At 41.7% G+C, this 21,734-nt stretch overlaps 1 long non-coding RNA gene across 2 annotated transcripts in view; it reads right to left on the bottom strand.

Annotated features, from left to right (window-relative positions):
- The window catches only part of LOC131482282 (uncharacterized), a 110,001-nt gene that overhangs the window by 25,551 nt on the left and 62,716 nt on the right, over nt 1-21,734 (bottom strand). The window contains exon 3 of one of the 2 annotated variants that reach the window (XR_009246853.1): nt 19,741-20,134. The exons of the other annotated variant lie outside the window; for it this stretch is intronic. This is a non-coding gene — a long non-coding RNA (uncharacterized LOC131482282). Of the gene's footprint in view, nt 1-19,740; nt 20,135-21,734 lie in introns of those variants that run through there. 2 annotated transcript variants of the gene reach the window in all.

The raw sequence follows: 21,734 nt of genomic DNA on the forward strand, positions 1-21,734 counted from the left end.
GAACCAAGCCTTGTACTTCACTAAGTTTTTACTGAGCACTTGGGATGAAGAGAGAAATGGTGTGGTCCCTGTGACCCTGTGTTAACAGGCAGATTATGAGACAAGGTAAATGAAAGAATAGAAGTACAGAGTGTGTGGAAGAATTTTAGACTAACATGTTGCCTCCTAGATTTGGTAATGGCTACCTATTTTTACAATCAGTTCTACTTACCCACTTGCTAATGACCTACTCACTGAAGACTTGTTTAATTCTCCCAATTGTTGCTAAGATTGGATTTAATCATTCCAATTCAACAGCTGAGAAGACTGAGATGCCCAGCAGATATAGTGAGTGACATCAGAGTGTGGACCTAGAGCTTTATCTAACTGTACTTCTCAATCAGGCATGGCTGACTTTGAATATGTGCCCTATCTAGCATGAACTAGAATTGAAATACAGACTCTCCTGGATTTCTGTGAAATTTCTGCTTTTCTAACCAATTAGCGCACATCTGTTAGGATGACAGTCTGGTGCCGGGGTCTGCAAAGAGGCATTAGAAAAGAACAAGAGAAACTATGACTGATAACGTGAAAAGAGGAGAGCAACAGAGGAAGCAAGAGAGAATGCTAAACGGCAGAAACATCAAGAGTGATATTTTAACCTGTGAAAAATGTAAAAAGAAGTGATTTGCCCTTCCTAGAAATGTGAGAGAAGTTAATCCCATCATTATGCTTTTTTCTAGCTAACTCACTTCCAGGATTTTAATTCCTATTTCTCTGTTGAGAATAGCACTAGCAAGTGCAAAACCAGACCTGATGAACGAGCTTGAATAAGCCTGAGAGGTTGACAGCCTCTGCCTTGGCTGAACTGCTTGTAGGAATGGGATGACCTGATCACTTAGTAGTGATTAGTGGCCGTCTCAAAACTGTTGGGTGTCTGCAGGGAGCTAGAGTACCAATGTCAGGGTCACACTTCAGATTTAGTAATCCAGAAACCTGGAAAGGAAATATATGCTTACTAGCTTTAAAACATGTGGCAGCCCTCACTGTGATGTAGAAACCCACCAGGCTGTGGGAGCCCTAATGCGATAAACAACCATAAAGAGGAAATCCCTACAGTAGACAGTGGATGTGATACCCGCGTATTGGGCATCTGTGCAATCTGTACCTTCTGCCTGGTCATTGTCCCCCATGAGCACTGACCCTCCCACATAGACTTAATTTCTCACCTTGTTGTCTGTCAGGTTGTCTAACCCTGCAGAGTCTAAAAGTCACATGTCTTTGTCCTTTGTCCTTCACATCCTTCCTTTCTGTCTATCATTGTATAATCAGAAGGGCCATTTTTTTTAAGTGAAGTCCATCTCATTCACTGGAGCAGAAACTTCCAGAAAGATCGGGCATGAAAATTGTGATTCCATTTGTCCATAGTCAGGAAGAAAATCAGTGCTGGCTCAGAGGAGAGTTCTCAGTTTCAAGTGTTGGTTCAAGTAGTTGAGTGCCCTGCCATCCATGTGGGAGACTTAGTTAGAGCCCCTGGGTCCTAGCTTTACCTGGTCCAGTCCCTGTCATTGTTAGCATCTAGGAAATAAGCCATCAGATAGAAGATCCTCTACCTCCTTTGCAAGTAAAGAAGATAAATAAATACAAATTTTAAAATAAGTAAGCTATGTGAAATTGGTCAATATTTTTCAGTGCTTGTTCCCCAAAACACACATTGTTGTTGAATGTTGTTGAAGGGACAGCATGTTGAATGGATGAGTTGATAAATGAACAAATGAGAGTAGACAAGGATTAACTTGCTCTGTAACACTTAAAAAGAAACCTAATCAAATGTAGTCCATTTTTCCTCTCACCTTCCCTTCTTTTGTTTTTTCTTTACTTCCTTCCTTCTACGTGTAGGTGTTTGTCTTTGCTGGTTTGCTCAGCATTCAACATCCTGTGGCCTTTGCTGTAGGTCTCTATTTCACAGTCCCTCTTTGTCCTTGAAAGTCTCATTCCAAATTCTCAACCTGTATCACACCTTTCTAAATGAACCTATGCAAAGTAAATTGTCTTTTCTGTGTCCGACATGGACTCCTAATTGTAATGCTCTACTCTGTGTTGCTTCCAAAACATATTACCGCTTTCCAGAGATTACCATCAGTTCCTTCTGACCTTTCCTCCTTGCTGCCCAGCCAAGTGCCTGTCACCCCATAGGTATGCTGTCATCGTTGGTTGGAATGTCTGCCTACATGAAACTGTGTTAAGGATATGTGAGCAGTAGACTTCTGGCTTCATTTTTCAAACCCCCCAAAAGTGACAGTCACATAGAGTTTCAAGCTCATATGTATTCCAGGGATTTAGCCTAGGGAAAAAATTACTAATCAGCCTTCCTTTCTCTGTTCCTTTGTAGACCATACTCCAATTTTTATTTTTTCTCAAACTGGAAGAGAGAATTAAGATAAGGCAGTGGTTCTGGATGAGTCTGGATAATTATATTTTTTCACATTGCTTAGCAGTTAGGATTGACAGCCACTGATTACCCAAGGCACTGTGTATTTTCAAAATAACTCACAACACAAAAGTAATAATTGGATATAATTGCAAAACCAGTTGACAAGGTCCCAACGTATTCTTGAATTTGTGGAACTCAGTTTCTCCACAACAGAAAACAAAGGGTGGGATGGGGATTTTGCAGTGAAATTAAGATACTACTTGAGATACCTGCATTTCATATCAAAATGCCTAGGTTCAAGTTCTGGTTCCAGTTCTAATTCCAGCTGCCTGATGCTGCCAACCTGGGAGGCAGCAAGTGATGGTTCAAGTAGTTGAGTGCCCTGTTATCCATCTGGGAACCCCTGGATCCTGACTTTGTCTAGCCCAGTCCCTGCTAGCATCAAGGTAATAAGTCATCAGGTTGAAGATCTGTCTCCCTTCCTCTACCTCTTTTGCAAGTAGAGAAGATAGGTAAATACAAAATTAAAATTAAGTAAGCTATGTGAAATTGATTGATATTTCTCATTGGTTGTTCCCCAAAAACATACATTATGGTTCATCAGATTCACTCATTCTTATGGCAAATATTTAATGAGCATTTACTTTTGTGATTCAGAAATATCTTCCAGTAGGAATACAATATGCGGCAATAATAATAATAATAACAATAATAATAATAATAATGCATATGCTGTGTCTACATATGGGAGATAAAAGTATTTTGACAATGAAGATTTTCTAACTCGTCAAGGATCTCAGATGTAACTAACAAAGAGAAAAAAAGAAAACTTCTTGGTGTATGGACATGTATAATGAACATTCTCCAGGGAACAACTGTTAGTATATGTAGGAGAGGTATTTACTTCAATGAATTGCTCGCTTGACAGCTAGGAAAGTATGAAATCTACATATTGAGCTGGAAGCTGGGAACCCAAGGAAGAGTGGCTCCAAACGCAGTCTGCAGACACAGCGTCCTCTTCCTCAGAAGTCTGTTTCTAAATCTGGAAGGCTTCACTTGATTAGATGAGGCCCACCTGTGTTACAGAGTTAATCTGATTTGTTGTAAGAGCTGATGCTTTTCTAAGTATCATCAGAAATATATTTTTTGTAGTGACATCAAGAATGATACTTGATGTGAGACTGGCATTGTGGTACAGCCAAGTAAGCTGCCACCGTTAACACTGGCATCTCATATGAACACTGGTTCACATCCTCGCTGCTCCACTTCTAATTTAATTACCTGATAATGTACCTGGGAAAGCAGCAGATTGTGTCACACATATTTGTCCCTACTACCCACATGGGAGACCCAGATGGAATTCCAGGTTCCTGGCTTTGGACTGGCCTGGCACTGGTCCAGCCCTGGCCCAGCCCTGGCTGTTACAGCTATTTGGGGGCATGAGCAAGAGGAACATCTCTCTCCTCTCTCTTTCTTGCTCATTCTCTCTCTCTCTCTCTCTCTCTCTCTCTCTCTCTCTCTCTCTCTCTCTCGGTTGCTCTCCATTTCAAATAAACAAAAGGTTAATCTTTAAAATGGTAATTGGTACAATATGTGTGCCATCACTAGCCAAGTTAACAAATAGAATTGTTGATTCCAGGGCATATGTGAAAATTGGAAGGGGGGTCTTCAGTGGCCACTGGGGATGACTGGAGTGAGGATGATGGGGCAGGAGACCCACAACAGGCAGGAACACAGTCACATAGGGCATCCTGGATACTATGATTGATGTGTGACTTTTTCTGCAAGCAGTGACATTTTTCAAGGGATTGAGCAGAGGCTTGACATGATCAGACTTGTTTTCCAAAACAAGTACAGTGATGCCAGCATGGAAACAAATCACAGAGTGTCAGGAGATAGATTTGCTAAGTAAAATAGTGGAGAGATGAGGGGATATGCTAGTGGTGATACCAGATGGGGAAATGCAGGTGGATGGAGATCTCATATACATAAAGGTAGAAGCATCAAATGATGGATTTGTTGGTAGGGTAATCAACTGACAGTGTCAATTCAGCGTTGAAAGTCCCACACCCCAGAAAAATCTCTGTCCTGTCTAAGGGCATGGTGAATTATCCTAGAGGGCATTGTCAATGATGTTACTTTGTTTCTGGCAGTTAGGATAATCCTGAACATTCTTTAGCTTGGTAAGTCTTTGTAGAAAAATGTGCGTGAGTCTTCAGTGGATGCGTTGTGACTTGGGCAGACTGTCCCCCATGTTCCCTTGTGGCTCTTACATTGTGGCTCCTTCCAACCTAGAGGAGTGTCTGCAAAGGCAGCTTCTCCACACAAATCACACAAAGACTAAGGGCCTCAATGGCAATGGTCATCTAATTTACATGCAGTTCCCCTCTCTTCATTCAGCTCTTCATTTGCTTATTTGCAGAACTGTCATTAATGATTTTACACCCGGTTACTGGTTTTGGAAATATTAAGGACACTTTTTCTTGAGATATTACTCATCAAGCAACAACTCATTGAAGTATTTTCTTCATTCTGTATTGTGCTATTGATTTGTTCTCCCATGCATATTCTCACTCTCCCTCTACTTCAAATATAACAATGATGCTCATGGTTAATGCAATATTATTATTATTATTATTGAATTCACAATGCATATCCAAATTCAATGTTCCCAATAATCTCCAATTTTCCTCTGCCACCTGCAGAATCCTTAATCATTTATTTTATATTAATTTATGCATTGGGTTATCATTTGTTGTTAATTTCAGGATTTTTTCATTATCCATTTTGCTTATAAGAGAATGAGAAAATGGAGATAAGAAGTAAACATGAACTTACTACCTGAGCTCAAGAACAGCTCTGCTCTTTCTCACAAGTCTTTTAAGACTTCTGTATACGTTTCTATGTTGCACACACAATACTGCTGCTATGGTTTTATCTAGTCTGATATCCTGAATCTTGTCTCTAAACATGGGAAAGCTCATATTTCCTGTTTTGTGTCAAACTCATTAAAGTATGTTAAATAATCACGAGGTGGTTCATCAAATACATTGCACAATTTGCATAACCGCTGGCCATTAGTGACCATTTGAACTATCACTTTTTTAATTACGCAAATGAGACAATTAACATGTTTGCACATAAAGCTGTTTTGTATTTCTGGTGATTTCCTTAGGCTAGACTCCCAGAAGTTGAATTCCTGGGGTAAGGGGTACTGGCAATTTAGAACTCCTGGATTTATTTTGCAAAATTGCTGTCCAAAAGGGCTGCAGTTATTTCTACACCTGCCAGAGTGTGAGAAGTACCTGCACAATATGGGAAAATCTATCTTGGAGGGTTATACGGGATTACGTGAGGGACCCCTCCCTTGCTTTGGCCCCAGTAAATCACATTTTGCCCCACTGGTTGAATTCAGTTTACCTCTCTACTTGTAGGGAATATTGATTGACTTAAAAGTATTTCCTAGTCCAGTGATTGCTTAGACTGGCCCGATGACCAAAGTCAGTGGGATTCAGGCATCGTGGGTGTTCAGCAGTTGAAGTACAGAGATTCCCATCTCAAGTGGGAGCTCCAGACTTCATGTGCTTACCTGACCATCATGCAGAATTTAAAACTGACATTTATACACATAATGAAATGTTTGACATCAGGTGGAGATACTGGACTCTCGTGACATCATCCTGGGTACAGGACCAGCTCTGCTTGAATCTACATTTTGTAAATTCACACCTGAATTTCTTAGGTCATTGAATCGATGAATTTATTCACTTAAGGCAGATTGGTTTGAAATTTCTTTTACCTACCATCAAAACAGCCAAAAATAATAGAAGATAAATGAAGGAAAGGAAATTAAGACACATTGAATTTCAACTTCTTTGTTTCATATCGTAGGGGTAGTTAAAAAGGAAAGTTAGTTCAAAGTCAGTTCAGTGATAGAAATAAAATGCACAGTCCTCATTCCAATATAATGTGCTTATGAACTGCTTTATTTCTCTCACATTTGAAAGGAAAATCTATAATTGCATGCAAAGTATTCTCTAATCATTTTTCTGTTATCCATATACATAGTGGTCCCTATCAAAGATTCTGTGAATTCAGAAGATCTTCCATAAGCATTACATTGATTACAAATGATGTATTTTGAATTTTTCAGTATTCTTTCTATAAGCATAAAGTTTTCTCTTCATAAAAGGCTGAATTTTTTCCAACTATTCAAAGTCCCAATCAGAACTGTTACTGCATATTGAGTTGAAAAAAATGTATTTTTAAGGGAAGCCCAGTGCTTTTCCTGTGTCTTTGGTAAGAATCAAGCCTTTGCTTTTTTTGTTTGTTTGTTTTTTGAAAGTCAGAGAGGAGGAGAGACAGAGAGGAAAATCTTCCATTTGCTCGTTCACTCCCCAAGTGGCTGCAATGGCTGGAGCTGTGCCCCTCTGAAGCTAGGAGTCTGGAGCCTCTTCTGGGTATGCAAAACAGGTGTGGGATTCCAAGTCTTTGGGCCAGCCTGCTTTCCTAGGCCACAAGCAGGGAGCTGGATGGGAAACAGGGCTGCCGGGATTAGAACTGGCCCCCCCCCGCCGTATGGGATCCCGGCGCTTGCTAGGCCAGGACCTTAGCCACTAAGCTACTGTGCCCGGCCCAGAACCAGGCCTCTAGGCAGCTGGTTTGGCTTTGAGTGCAGTTGGTCCCTGGGAACCCCATGTTCCTCCTGAGGATACCACCCAATGTGGTTGTTTTGTAACAGCGTCAAGCACTTGCCTGGAGTGTCTGTCGAGGGAGTCCTAGTTTCTGGTGCTGACCACAAGAATGTTGGCTTTTTGTATAATCTGGAAAACATAATTCAGGATGACGTATATGTTGTTTCAAGGACAGAGAATTTGGCTGCACTTTTATCACGTGTTAACTTATATTGTCACAGACTGAAAGAACTTTTGGATTGGGAGAGTGGAGAGAACACCGTTAGCATGGCATCTTCATTTTTCAGCAGTAGAAACGGATTACAGAATCACAGAGTGAGGAAACAGGAGTCAGTGGCGAGGCTCAGGGAGGTTTGGCTTCTTTGATTGGCAATCATTCAAGGAAGTGGCTACCACTGCTTCCTGCTTTATAAAAACTGTAAAGGGAGGTTCTTCTTCAACGCCAATACACGGTTAATTGTCACAGACTCTTCAGATTTACATTTGAGAGTATTATTACTTCTTAATTAATACTTTCAAATAAAATTTAGCTGCTCAATATTGTAATTCTTTTCAGAATTGTATTTCTGAGTCTTTGGAGCACCATTTGAAATGGGTTAGACCTAGGAGTCTACAAATGTTCTCCTTACCCAGTCCCCAAAGGTGATTTCTACTAGCCTGTAAACCTGGTCTGATGTGATTCATCAGACTGGTATATGGTAGGGCCTTCAAGCTATGCTTACCTACATTGAAGAGTCCTGCTGGGATACTCTTTGCTCCCATTCTTGATTAAAATGTTCATTTCTTTTTTTTTTTTCCTGCTGGCTTAAGCCTCAGGGTTGCAAATGATAGCGATGTATCTCAGATCCAGGATCTATGATCTTCCTCTCTTTCCTTCATGATGCTTGAGATTGGTTCATAGGATATTAGGAGTTACAGGTGAGAATTCTATTTAACACCTAAAGGAACTTTGCTTAGTGATACCTGTCTGAGGAACTCTGGGTCTTCAGTAGCCCTGGGTTCCATAGCGGGGACTTAGCCGCTTCCTCCAAGTCTCTCTCCAGCTTCGTCAGAGTGTGTAATGTGTGTAATTTTCATGACTGTAAGCAGCTTTTCCCAGATATTTTCGCCAGCAGTGCTGATCAAAAACCAAAACAAGGATGTCAGAGAGAAACAAACTTTGAAGTCCATTTCTGGACTGGTCTGATTGTCTTGTCTAAAAGACACTGATAGGTACTGGGTTATAACCTGGGTGGAAATAAGAAGCTCTTCGGTTATGGTCAGCAGGGTGAAGAGAGCTACTATCAATGTGCTATGTGTTTCTCTTTCCAGAACAAAACCTAGAACACAGGATCTTCAAATGTTTTCAAATAAATGGGAAATCTTGAAATGATTACTATACTTTTCCTGCTTTGACTTGCATGATCACATATGCAACAAAACATAGAACAGCATCCCATAAATATGCAGATTTCTACATCTATTAATTTCTTTTAAGCAAAGACAAAGGGGAAGAGCACTACCCACTCTGAGTTTTCATGTCATGCTGCAGAGTGAACACATCAGGTATGCTTCTGTCTAGGCTTAAAGAATGGATTTTTAGAGGTGGACATAACCCTTGAATCATGAGTTACTATGAGCACAATTGCAGGATAAATGGACAAAAGTGTTCTGAGAGTTTGGGAGTGAGAATTGCCGGCAGCAGGTGAAGACTAATACATACCCAAGGGATCACTCGCACGCTAGCCATGTTAGAGGCAGCATCAGAGTCAGAGGGGAAGAGCCAGAAAGATGAGCATGCACAGCAAGTGAGACAGACTGCCCGTTCTTTACCTTCTCAACCCCTGGCCTCGACATCCATCATTAATAATAATCTGCTTTATCCAAGCCCCCGATGTTGGGGTTGTGATCTCATAGCCTGTGTCAGGTTCTGTGAGACTTCCCTCTGCTCTCATTGTGTGAAATAAGAAGACTCTAAAATGCAAATCAGATTGTGAAGTCACAAGCAGATGAGTAGAAGATTGGGTTTATCCACAGCTTCTCATACACCAGAAAGGCTAAGATAGAATGTGAAACCCAGAGATCAAGCTCTGAGATAGCTAAGGTCAGGAGAGTGGGCAATGGGAAACAGCTCCGGGCATGTTTATGTGGACTGTGGTCGTAGAATATGTCACAATGTAGCATTTATCAAGGTTATCTAGTTCCAAGCACCAGGGAGGGACCAGCACTTGAAAGAAGTGTGTGGAAATGGCAACACTTGCAACTCAGGTGACTACTGGAGAGATGTGTTCAAACAGAACCAGAGGGACCAATATCAACTGTGACTTATTGGAGAGAACAGTTGGAAAGGTCCAATAAAAGTAGCAGACACATCAATGTGTTGATAAACCATGGCTATTGGAGACCAAGTCTACCCCATTTTCCAAAATTCCTCATTCATTTAATTCTGAGCTGCACTCCAGACCACGTGTCTAGTGTGTGCTTCATTTTCACATCAGGGAAACCCCTTTCACCCTTCTCCTGCATGTATCTGTTATCCCTCCTTCTGAGCTAGCACTTCAGCTCTTAAGGGCCTGATTGCCCTGTGATTAAGGAGGCTTGTTGGGTCCTAACATACTGGGAAAGGGTGGGGAGATGGCAATAAATATTTAATGAGAATTTTGCTTCTGGGCCTTCTTCTTACAGGGGAAAATGGAAATCAAAAGTCTTCACCAGAACCCCTGTTGGTGGAGGACAAAGAAATGTTCTCTCACTGCTGTGAAAATGAGCTGCTGGCACCTCAGCAAGAGGCAGCTCTAGAGGGGGAGTCTTTAATGAATCACAGAGCAGAAAGCCCTTTCCTGGAAGGAATTATCCCCAGTGCTTTGTCTAATAACACTCCAAGGCCTCAGCCTGATGGATGCGGAGTTATGGGTTTGGAATGGAGGCTCCCAGGTTATAAGGTTGAGATTTATTTGGCATTCCCTGCCAATACTCCTCACCCTCTTCTAAAAGCAGAGCCGTCAAGCTGGGTCCTACAGCTTGGAATGGCTGTTTGTGACCTTGAATAATATAGTGACAGACCATAGAACAGAACTTTCGGGGGAGGGAGGAAGGGGAGGAGAAGCCTCAGAAATTGTGTGGAGGTGGATTTGTGGCTTTGGACAACTCAAAATTCCTCTCTGTACTTTCAACTTCTAAAACTAGATAACAAATATTATAATACTAACTGCTTGGTAGGATTGTTTGAGAATTTAATGAGTCAACATTTTTTAAGTCCTTAGAAGGATTGATATCTAGTAATTAAAAGTATTGGCCACTGCATTGACTGTTGACTTTGTGGTAACGGTGGCAGTGATACCGGCTTATTCTAGAAGAATTGGAGTCTTAAAACTGGACTATTGGACGATAGTTTCCATGCCAAGAGGGAGAATGGAATTGATCCAGGAAGGTTTTGTGTCGTATTCAAGCAGTCTGCTTGTATTGATTGCTGATGGCTTTTAGAAGGCTCTGCTATTCATTATCTCACCTGTCCTCCAGGGAACCAGTGGGAAAAGCAGCACCAGCAGCACCAGCATCTTTGCCACCACTGCCATCCTGCACACGTACTGTTGTGTACTCAGTGTCTTTGAGGATATCCTCTTCGCATCCTCCTCAGAGGCGGCTCCATCATAGATGCATGTGTATTAGAATGGGGACTGTTTGGGAATAGGGGCACTGTTGGATTCATCCTTGCATCTCCAAATCCAAGGACAATGCCTGTATAACTGTCCTGGCTCCCCTTTCTTCTCTGGGTCCGCCAGGGTCCAGGGCAAAGAGGATGTCATCTTGGGCCGACATGAGCTGTCTTTGCAATGGGCCTGCAGCGAGAAAAACAGTTCCGATTGCTTTCCTTTTATTTCGCTGACTACTCACAAATGGCCCACACTAGTGGGAGCTCTGGAGAGAGTGTTTTCTCTGTGCATCCCTTCTCAAGGACAACACAATGCCTAAAAACTTTTTTTTTTTAAAGATTTTATTATTATTGGAAAGCCGGATATACAGAGAGGAGGAGAGACAGAGAGGAAGATTTTCCGTCCGGTGTTTCACTCCCCAAGTGAGCCGCAACGGGCCGGTGCGCGCCGATCCGATGCCAGGAACCAGGAACCTCTTCCAGGTCTCCCACGCGGGTGCAGGGTCCCAAAGCTTTGGGCCGTCCTCGACTGCTTTCCCAGGCCACAAGCAGGGAGCTGGATGGGAAGTGGAGCTGCCGGGATTAGAACCAGTGCCCATATGGGATCCCGGGGCTTTCAAGGCGAGGACTTTAGCCGCTAGGCCACGCCGCCGGGCCCAAAACTTTTTTTTTTGTAAATGAATGGATGAATGAATGAAGAATGAATGAACCAAAAGGGAATGCCCGCAGACAGCAAAGGCTACCATAGCTCCCTCAGCTTCTCGCGACCCTTGATGGCCATTCTTTGGAAAGAAGCAACAGACTGAGGGTCTCACCATGAACAAATGGGGGGCCTGGGAGTAACAGATGCAAGACAGGAAGGTCAGGATGAAGAGGCACAAAGGCTCCTGGCTGCTGGTGACATTCAAGGTAGCTGCAGTGGTAATCCCTTGTCAGAGATTCTGCAAGAAATAGCCACATATCTGAGTCTCTCTTCCTTTTTTCCCCTAATACTTGTTTGCAGGTCTCAAAAATGACCGCTGAATCTAACCGAGGTGAGCCAAGAGCCCACATTGTATTCACCCTTACTTCTGTTACAACAGCTGGCTGATGTCTCTATTTGACCTTGTTAATTGATGCACAAAACAACCCTTCAAAAGGTAAACTGATTCCACTGTCCTCTGAGGTAGTGGGAAACCTTAGTCTTGGCAGTTTGCAGTCTGCCTTCTGTCATTTTTGTCTGGACCAAGGTAGTCATGCTGTCCCAGAAAGTATCAGCAAGGAAACAGTTAAGCACTGTGTGGTATATTTCACTCCAGGAGGGCAGTTCAGTGTGTGATTGAGCATTCCATCATCATTTGCCATCTTCAAATTGCCCATAAGAAACCCAGACATCTAGATGTGGTGTTAGAACAAAGAGGGCTGGTTACTTTGCATTGTAGGCAGTGACTAGGAAAATTTGAGCAAAGGCATTAGGATAAATGCAGTGATTGGAGAGAGGATAAAAAGATATTTTTCATAGGTTGATTTTGTTAGTAATTTTCTTCTTTTTTAATGTAGAAAAGCCATATTTTGTGGGGAGAGCAAAGAGTCACAAATATTGCTCTGAATGTCAATTCCTTTTGTGAGTATGACCCTCACCCCAGCCCCTTTCTGCGTGTCTGTGACAAGGGCAAGTGCACATCAACGTCCAAGGAATGATCTTTTTCCCACCTTGGAAGGTGGTTTTGTTTTTATTTTTAGGACTTTTGTTTGTTAGCCGTACAGTGTGCATGAATGACACAATGCAATGGATTTTATAACAGTTAGATCATTTGTTTCTCTCTTTAAAATATGCACGTGCTTGTTTGTTTATTTGAGAGAGGCATCCAAGATACAGAACCCAGAGAGGGGCAGGTACAGAGACAGGCAGAGCTCCTATCTGCTGATTCACTTTCCAAATGTTTGCAACATCCAGGACTGGGTGACAGCCAGATCCAGTAGCTAGGAACTCAGTCCTTGTCTCCCCTGTGTATTGCAGAAACCTAACTGAGCTTTCATCACTGCCTCCCAAGTTTTGCCTTTTGCAAGAAGCTAGTTAAAAGCCAAAGTCAGGAATTGAATTCAGGCACGCCAGTGTGGGCAGCAGCCATCTTGACTACTGGATCGAACACCCACTCCCTGTTACCTCATTTGATTCTAACAAGTAATCCTCCCAATACATGCTATAACTCCCATATATCCCTTTGTTTTAATTTAATAAAGGTGGAACTGAGGCTCAAAAATGGAATTGCTCAAGTGGACCATGGAGTCGGACAGTTCAGAGCTGGGCTCCCACAAAGAGTGAAATGACCAAGGAGCTTACTGAGACAGGGCAGTGGAGTGCTCTCAGGTGTGGTGGGGCTGCCAGGGTGGACTCTTGCTGCCAGCACCTTATCTAGCTCATCAACAGCAGACAATTCATACCACATCTCCACGCCTTAGTTCTTCTGTCTGCAATTACAGCAAAGAAAGCAACTTCCCCACAAAATTTCCTGGTTGTTAAAGGAGGTAATACATGTAGTGAACTAAGTAAAGGGACATGTATAGATTAGGTGACTAATAAATGGTATACTACTATTGCTCCCATGCTGTAATCAAGATGCATGAAACCCCAACTCCTGGGAGCACCCTCTTGTACATGAATCTTATCTTAGAGGATACAACAGAGGGTTGACCAGTTGGATTCCCTGAGATACATGATGGAAAGACAGAGAAAAGATATTTGAGGAAACGTAGCTAGAAATCGGAATAGGCTCATGGCCATCTGCACTGAGCCACAGATGAGAGAAGAATGAGTCAAGGAGAATTTCCAAGTTTCTGGCTTGATTAAACTTTTGGCTCTCATTCTATTGGCTAGGGACGAGAAGAGCTGGTGGAAGGAGGAGAACACGTCTGTGGACACCCTTAACTGGAAGGGCCTACATCCAAGAATCATCATTTTAGGGAAACATCCATCAGTAACTGCATCCTTAACTGAACTTAGATTTTGTTATAAATAGAGAACAATTATAATTTGGCATCCAGCAACAGCCGGAATTGCTCTCAGAATTTAAAAAAAAAAAAGCTAAAGAGAACACATAATGGCTTCAAGGAATTTACTTCATTACACTCTCTTTGTGTCCTGGAGCTGACAGACCCATGATTTCTATTTAATATGAACCAACATTCATCATAAAGTTCTTAGGTATCTGTTTACAAAATCCCCCATGTAATTAAATCAGATTTGCTTTTGCCCTGCAAATTAATGTCAGGAAGAGGTCAGAGTAGAAATTGGGCCTACTCAGAGCAGCTTTCTAATGAAAGCAACAACTGTGTCCCTGCCTCCTCTGACTAGTGGTGAGCAGGAATCAACCCCCCTCCCTTTTATTCATCTTGAAACTTAAAAATGATGCTGAAGGCTGAGCAGGCCAGTGCAATGGATGAGGAAACATAGGGTGATTTTTCCAAGTCATGAGTTTCTCAGGTGAGAGTTTTTCTGGGAGCACTTGTTTAAGCCATTGTTCCAGAAAGGCACTTGATTTGCATATTTTAGGACAAATTTGCTGGACTTGAATTTTTTCCATCTTCCCTCAGTGGGGAGGGGGTGACTCAGGGGGCATGATAATAGCATACAGAGGACCTCCAAGCAGCAGAGCTCATGGGAGGGGCAAATCCACAATGGACCTCAACTGTGTGCCAAGAATGTCAGTTGCTACCGGGCTCACACAGTCATTATTTGCCACCTATTTGTTCAACTTTTGCAAAATACCAGTTATTTTTCCTCGTCCAGCAGACTCCAACTCTTGGGAAGGTCTCTTCCTTGGAGGGGAATTGCGACTAACAGGTAGAGCTCCGATTCCTGGAACTCAGAGTCGGAGAGATGGCGGATATTCCCAGCAAGTGCAACTAGAGACAAGTAACCAGCTTGATTAAGGGTGCAGTCTTAACAGAATCCAGAGTCATGGTTTGAGTTTTTGATTTGCAGTTGTTGGATAAGATGACTTGGGAAATACATTTCAATTTAGTCTCAGACCTGCTAACTAGAAATAAGTGTTCCATACTAATCACCAAAAGCTTCTATGAAACACAAGCTCACAAATAATAGAAGTTGTGTTTCCTGCTGAAGCTTTGAATACATTTAAGATGTCCCAATCATCCGAAACTCAGTTAATTCTCCTTATCTGTGAAATGGAAACAATGGATGTAGGAAAGATTAAGTTTGATTCTTTGTATATGGTAAGAGTTGAAGAGATGGGGTAAATATTGTTGTAAGTATTAAGCAAAGCACAGAGGCTAGGAGCTGACTCCAGGGTTAGGCTGTTTTCCCCTTCTGGAGATTGTGCAAAGCTTACAGAGATTTTAAAATTCTACACCCTGGAAATTTCTTTTGAAGATCATCTCGTAGGGTGTCGTTAAAGACCCGTTTTGATGAGGACATAAACAATTCGCAGACCAGAAAATTGTATTTCCCTTGTGGTAAGTGTTATCCAAAAATCTAATGGGAAAAGAATTGCTACACACATTTGGAACATGTCCACTCTGAAAGTAGCAGGTTGTAATAAAAAACACCATCTAAGGTAGAAAATGGCCAGGGGTTTCTTTTAGAGGATAGAAAGGGCCATTTTTTGACATATGCACCTGTTCTCAGAAAAAGCAATTGCAAGTGACTCCCACTTCCATTTTCAAGAAAGCAAAAGAGGCCCTTTTAGGCAGATATCATTTGTGAGCTGGAGATTTTTCATTAAAGGGATCTTGTTACTGCAAACCCACTGAGCCTGTTCTCAGCAAAGCACAGGCCAAAATGGGTCCTGCTTCTCCTGGCTGTCCACCCAGGGCACCTGTGGTTAGCCTTGGTTCTCTTTACATACTTGGAGTATTCTGGAGTCTCTGTGATGCCTCTTGCAGTCAGACTTTCTCCTTCATTATTCATCCCTTGTTTCCTGCAGGCTTAGTTACCTGTGGCTAAACAGTTTGAAAATACTATTTGTCCTGACTGTTTTAGAAAGAACAGACTCACATAACATTGCTTAAAATATATTGCTATTTTCCTACTTTAAGTATTAGTTATCTTTAGTTATCTGTCACCATGTCTAATTTATAAATTGAACTTTATAAATTTCTTTATAAACTTTATAAATTTCCCACATGAATAGGATTTGGTACTATCTATGGCTTCAGCCTCCACCAGGGAACTTGAAGTACAACTTCTATAAGTGAGCAGAGACTTTGGTATCTGTCTCTCCTTGTGTCTGCAGGTGTTTCATGCTTCAACCTGATCTTGCTTTTTAAAAAAGATTTATTTATTTTATTGGAAAGTCAGATATATGGAGACAAGAGAGACAGAAAGAAAGATCTTCTGTCCAGTGATTTACTCCCTGCAACAGCCAGAGCTGAGTCAATCCAAAGCCAGGAGCCTGGAATCATTTCCGGGTCTCCCACGTGGGTGCAGGGTCCCAAGGCTTTGGGCTGGCCTGGACTGCTTTCCCAGGCCAGCAGGGAGCTGGATGGAAAGCAGAGCTGCCAGGATTAGAACCAGCATACATATAGGATCCTGGCACATACAAGGTAGGGACATTAGATGCTAGGCTACCACTCCCCACTCTGACCTTGTTTTTTGACTGCCATGTTGTGTGTGTCTATATCTATGTATTCCTCCTTTTCATTTTTCTCTGGGTCTTTCTTGTTCTCTTCCTTTTACAGTCCTTTGTCTCTAATTTTGAATTAGTTTTAGCATTTTAACTTCTTAATTTATTTGAAATTTAGAGAGAGAAAGAACAAGAAAGTGACAGACAGGCATAGAAAGATTCACCATGAACTAGTTTATTTTCCAACAACATTTAAGGGTAAGCCAAGCCAGTCTTCGCTGGACTGGCTTCCTTTCCAAGCTACTCCTCCACAGCTCCAGGCAGACCAGTTTCAAGGGCTTCACCACTTGGTATTGGTTGAAAGTATTAAACTATCAAAAAATCAATAATCTTTTATTTTAAATGCAGTGATGGGAGAAGATTCTATTTCAAGAAGGTGAGCTTCTTATTTGATGGCCATTCCTGAATGTCGGGATTTGGAAGACTCCTGGCTTGATGCAGGATAACTTCTATGGGGTCTGTTCCTCTTGCCCGCTTTGCTATGTACTCTGCCTTTGCCAGTCAATCTGCGTGATATTTCCTAGGCCATGAGCACTGCTGGCCAGCAGTGGAACTTTGGAAGGACTGAGTTGAAATCCATTCCATACCATGTTGTTTCTGAGCTATTAGCCATGAGCAGCTTTCTAAGTTTGTCCTGGGTCTCCAATTGGTCAACTGTGACACAAAATCCAGACAGAAGCTCTCCTTCACGGAGCAGAGCCTGTGCATCACCAGGCTTGCTGAGGACTGCTGTCTGTGTTCATGAAGGCCATCTTCCTCTTGGCCTGCTGCCATCATCATTCACTTCCCCCAACAGGCTGCGCTTCTCCCTGCAGGTCTCCATTTTAATATCATCTCTCATGTCAGGATATCTTAATAGAATCAATTACTTTCCCTTTTAATCTTGGTCACACTAATCTGTTTATTATCATTTTGGTACTTCAGTAAGCTATAAATTTATATGTATGCATTTGTCTACTTATTTATGGCACACCTGGTCTCATGAGATCTTACGCTGCAGGTGGGAAAAAAAATCAAACCATTTTCATTATCCTTCACACACCCCATACCCAGGGTAATAATGTGGAAAATGAGGCAAGAAGGAGGACTCAGTCTGCTCTGAGAGAATAGCCCTGGGATTTGGACGCATCAGCCTGTCTCCACCATGCCCCTTTTTCCTCCCCATCTTGCATAGTTATAGTTACCATCCCAGATCCATATCAGGAACAAACAAGGTGGCATAGATGCAAAGGGTTTTCCAAGCTATGGAGCTTTGGGAAAATGTTATTCTCTGTAAAGCAGGAAGGTAAAACCAAGCTAGTTGTGTGCATCCAGGGTTCTTTGAAATAAGTAGAAGTGGTTTTGAATTGCAAGCAGGAGTAGACATGGAGTGCATATTCCTGTCTCTAAGCAAGTCAAAGGGGGTCAATTAAACATGTTCAACCCCAGAGACTGATGAGTGTAAAGACCCTGCCCAGGCCCTGCATCTGCAGATGCTCACAGAGCCTGCTCCTCTCCGGTGAGCTCAGAGCGGCCTTGAACTCTCTGACATTATTGAAGGATTTCCTGGGGCCAAGATGAACTTTTTCCATGCAAGGCCCTGCAGCCAATGAAAGGGGATCTTACGGTCCCTGGGACTGCAACCCTGCCTTGTATGTAACCCTGCCTTAAATGTAACCCATTTCTATTAATACAGTATTTAACAGTATCACAGAAAATTCCTTTGGCTTGCATTATCAAATAGGTTGTATTTATTTGATTCCAGGAGTTTAAGCCACACATCAACTGCCCTCCAGGAACTAATCTAATTCTCTGTGACAGCTGATGGTCACAGATAGCTGTGTTCATCCTCTTTTATGGAAAGAAATTCCTTTGCCTCTACATTTCAGTTACTGGGTCTAGGCTTCTCAGTAAGATAACTGACTCGCCCACAAAGGATGACTTCAGGGTTTTTCATTTCCAAACTTTCTCAGACACAAAGCTAACAACTACTGAATCTGTGTTGCAGTCTATGCAATAATAGTATGCTAGATCAATTTATTTTAGAAAAATTAGGTATAACACAATATTTTAGCTACAATTAGGATTATAGATGATGATATTTACTGCATGCTAATTTTCAGAATCTCTTAAGATTTTTAACAGCTCCCGTGGTACCCATATTATTTTTTAAGCTCCTTTAGAAATGAGGAAGCTGGAATTTAATGAAATACAATGACTCACCCAAGCTCCCATCACTGCTAAAAATAAGGCAGAACTAAAGCATTGGTTGACATGACACAGAGTCCATTGCAAACTGTCTTCAGCAATTACAGAATCTATCTAGAACAGGGATAAATGTGTGTTTTGAACTTGTTTTGTGCTAGTGCTACTGTCAATTTGGTCCATTCTGTGTGGATTGTCTTTAAGTATCACAAAAGTATGACAATAGCCCTTACTCTATGACAGTTAAACGGAAGTCCCTAACACATAGCAATGATGCTGTGTTTGATTACTGACATTGGATCCCCATGTGCTTGGTCTTAGAGTTGTGTGGCCTGGGTCAACCCAGGAACAATTTTCTGCATTTATATTTATATTTATTTACTTATGGGACCAGCACAATGGCATACCAAGCTAATCCTCTAACCTGTGGTGCCAGTTCTTGTCTCAATTGCTCTGCTTCTGATCTAGTTCCCTGCTTATGGCCTAAGAAACCAGTGGAGGATAGCTCAAGTCCTTGGAACTCCATATCCATGTGGGATTCTCAGAAGAAGCTCCTGGCTCCCAGCTTCAGATGAGTTCAGCTCTGCTACTGCAGCCATTTTGGGAGTGAACCAGCAGATGGAAGACCTTCTCTCGATCTCTCCTTCTCTCTTTCTCTCCTTCTATGCACTGCCATTGTTGGAATATGAGATTTCAACAATATCAGTTTCCCTGAGTTCAGATGCCATCGGACCTATAATCTAATCACTACTATAAAGTTAAAAATTCCTCATTATGTATTATGTTCCATGAAGTAGGAACTGATATTTCTATTTTATAAATCAAATCAAATCAAATCAAACTATCACATAGAGATAACTTGATAACATTATCTAAGGACACACCCTCTCAGCACCACTATTTCTATTGCTAGGATAATATCTGATGATGGGTTTCAGAAATGAAATAAAACGTGCCAAGTTTGCTGTTACAGAAAATGTGTAATTGAAAGAGGGACCATTTTGATCATCAGAATTTAACACTAGTGGTTTTCTTTGTGGCTTCATAATCATGAGAACCAAGTTGGATTGGTATGTCTGAATGCAGAGCATGTGTGTGTGTGTATATGCATGCGCGCAGGTTCAAGGACAGTCATTCCAACAGGCTTAGCATAAGTTTTATTCTCCTAGGATAATAGCCAGTTGGCCCTTTCAATCAACGTTGAGGCAGAAACAACAGGGCTTGATCTGTGAACCCTGTCTCCTCTCATCCAGTCCTTTCTGGAGCAGGAACCAAAGCAGCGGTTCTGAAGAAACCAATAAGCCTTCCGGGAGTGTTTTTTCTAGCAGTTTTTTCCAAGACTGACTATTGGTTTTCTGTCACTTCTTTCAAGCCTGATTAACACCATATAAAATTGAGGGCTTTTCAGTGGCTCTTCAAAGAGGAGGAGTCAGTTTTCTTTGCTCTCACTCTGAAATAAGCAATTACATTATCTTCATATGAATGGAGGATGAGCCTGTGAGGAAGTGGGATCAATGAACAGCTGGAAAGAAGGCAGGAGCTGAAATAGCAATGGGTGTGGCACACAGCTTGGGCTGAATTGCCGAATCTGAAAACGAAGGGAAGATCAGAGGAATTAGTAACTGTTTTCTTTGCCTTTCAGTAGAAAGCAAAATAGTGTCTCTGGTAGACAGAGATTGTGGTAATGGTGATAGTTAACATCAACTGGACACTTAACTATCTTCTGTGCTGTGTTTGATGTTATTAACTCTTTGAATATTCCCCAGAAAAGTCCCATAGTTATTCCACTTTCTTACAATGAAATCTGAGGTTAATGAGTTGCCTGAAGTAACATAACTAGTGAAGGATGGGGGCCATAATAAATTTCAGATCATGTGAGGCCAGATCTCCTCCCCTTGATCAACAGACTCTAATGTAGCCAAGGTCAAAGCCAAATGATTCTCCTAATTGGGCTTATTAGCTCAACCTATCATTCTAGGAGACAGATGGAGGAAATCTCAGAGACTCAATAAAAGTGGCTTCCTTTGGGGCCAAGAAGTAGAGTCTCTTACTGATGAAAGTCTAAATTGAGAAATTCCCACAGGGGTTTGAACGGAGTGAGGAAACAGCGTTGAAAGATGGAGGGCTCAATTTGAATGTTAGCTCCGTTCACTGCCTTGGGACCTTGAGACAATAACTGAGTCTCTCGGAGGCCAGGTTTCCTGACCCATGAAATGAAGACCATGATTCCTATCTTTCAGTAAAGTGCCTGGCCCATTACAGGTGATTAATACCTGTTGGCTTCCTTCTCCCTTTCTGGAGGCTTAGGTCCCAGGAGGTCTTTGAATATATCTAGGAGTCTATTCTCCTCCTTCCCTTTTTGAAAAGCTTGGCAGAAGTCATGCACTCATGCAAATACCCGTGAGAAAACACACTTGAAGTTCATTGCCTTGGGTTGGAATTAAATCTGTGCTTATATCCTGAAGAAAAACTTTCCTGCACTTAACGATAGATTTATGATTAAATATTTTAAATGTGGTCATTGTGTGGCAGGAGTTTTCCAACATCAATTTTACAGGGCATGTAGACAGGCCAAAGCCGTCCCTTTCATTGTGTCTTTGAGATATCCTCCATTCAACATTTCTGGTTGAAAATGTTAAGATGCTATACTGCTGATTCCTAAACCCCTTTAACTCTCTCCATTTCTCCTGTACTCTCTTATCCATACTACTTTTCTGGAGAGCATCCACATTTGTCACACAGTCACTAAATTGCCTTCCCAGTATACTGGTTTGATTATTCTTTCTCCTGGCTTTCTTCAGAACAGATAAGCAAGAAATGCTACTAGTGAAATGAATGACAAGAAATTTTACAGTTTCAGATTGTGATTTCATTATTGGTAAATGTCTAACATGATCAAAAAAGTGGCATGAGATCCAATTAATTAAGATCTCCCTATCGATTAACTGATTTTGTCTTTTGTGTGGGTTGGCACATGGGATTGACACAGTCCTAAAATAGTTGATCTATATCCCATATCTAACTCGTTCATCACGATGATGCATACATCTGTAGAGGCTCTTTACAGTACTGATAGCAGGTTAGGATAACCCGATGACTAAACAAAATTCCAACTCTCTCACCATTCATACAAATCAAACTGTCTAAAGGTAGGACTATAATAAGGTGGAGAACTTGGTTATATAGAA

The sequence above is a fragment of the Ochotona princeps genome, chromosome 16 (genome assembly GCF_030435755.1).
Source record: "Ochotona princeps isolate mOchPri1 chromosome 16, mOchPri1.hap1, whole genome shotgun sequence".
NCBI lineage: Eukaryota > Metazoa > Chordata > Mammalia > Lagomorpha > Ochotonidae > Ochotona > Ochotona princeps.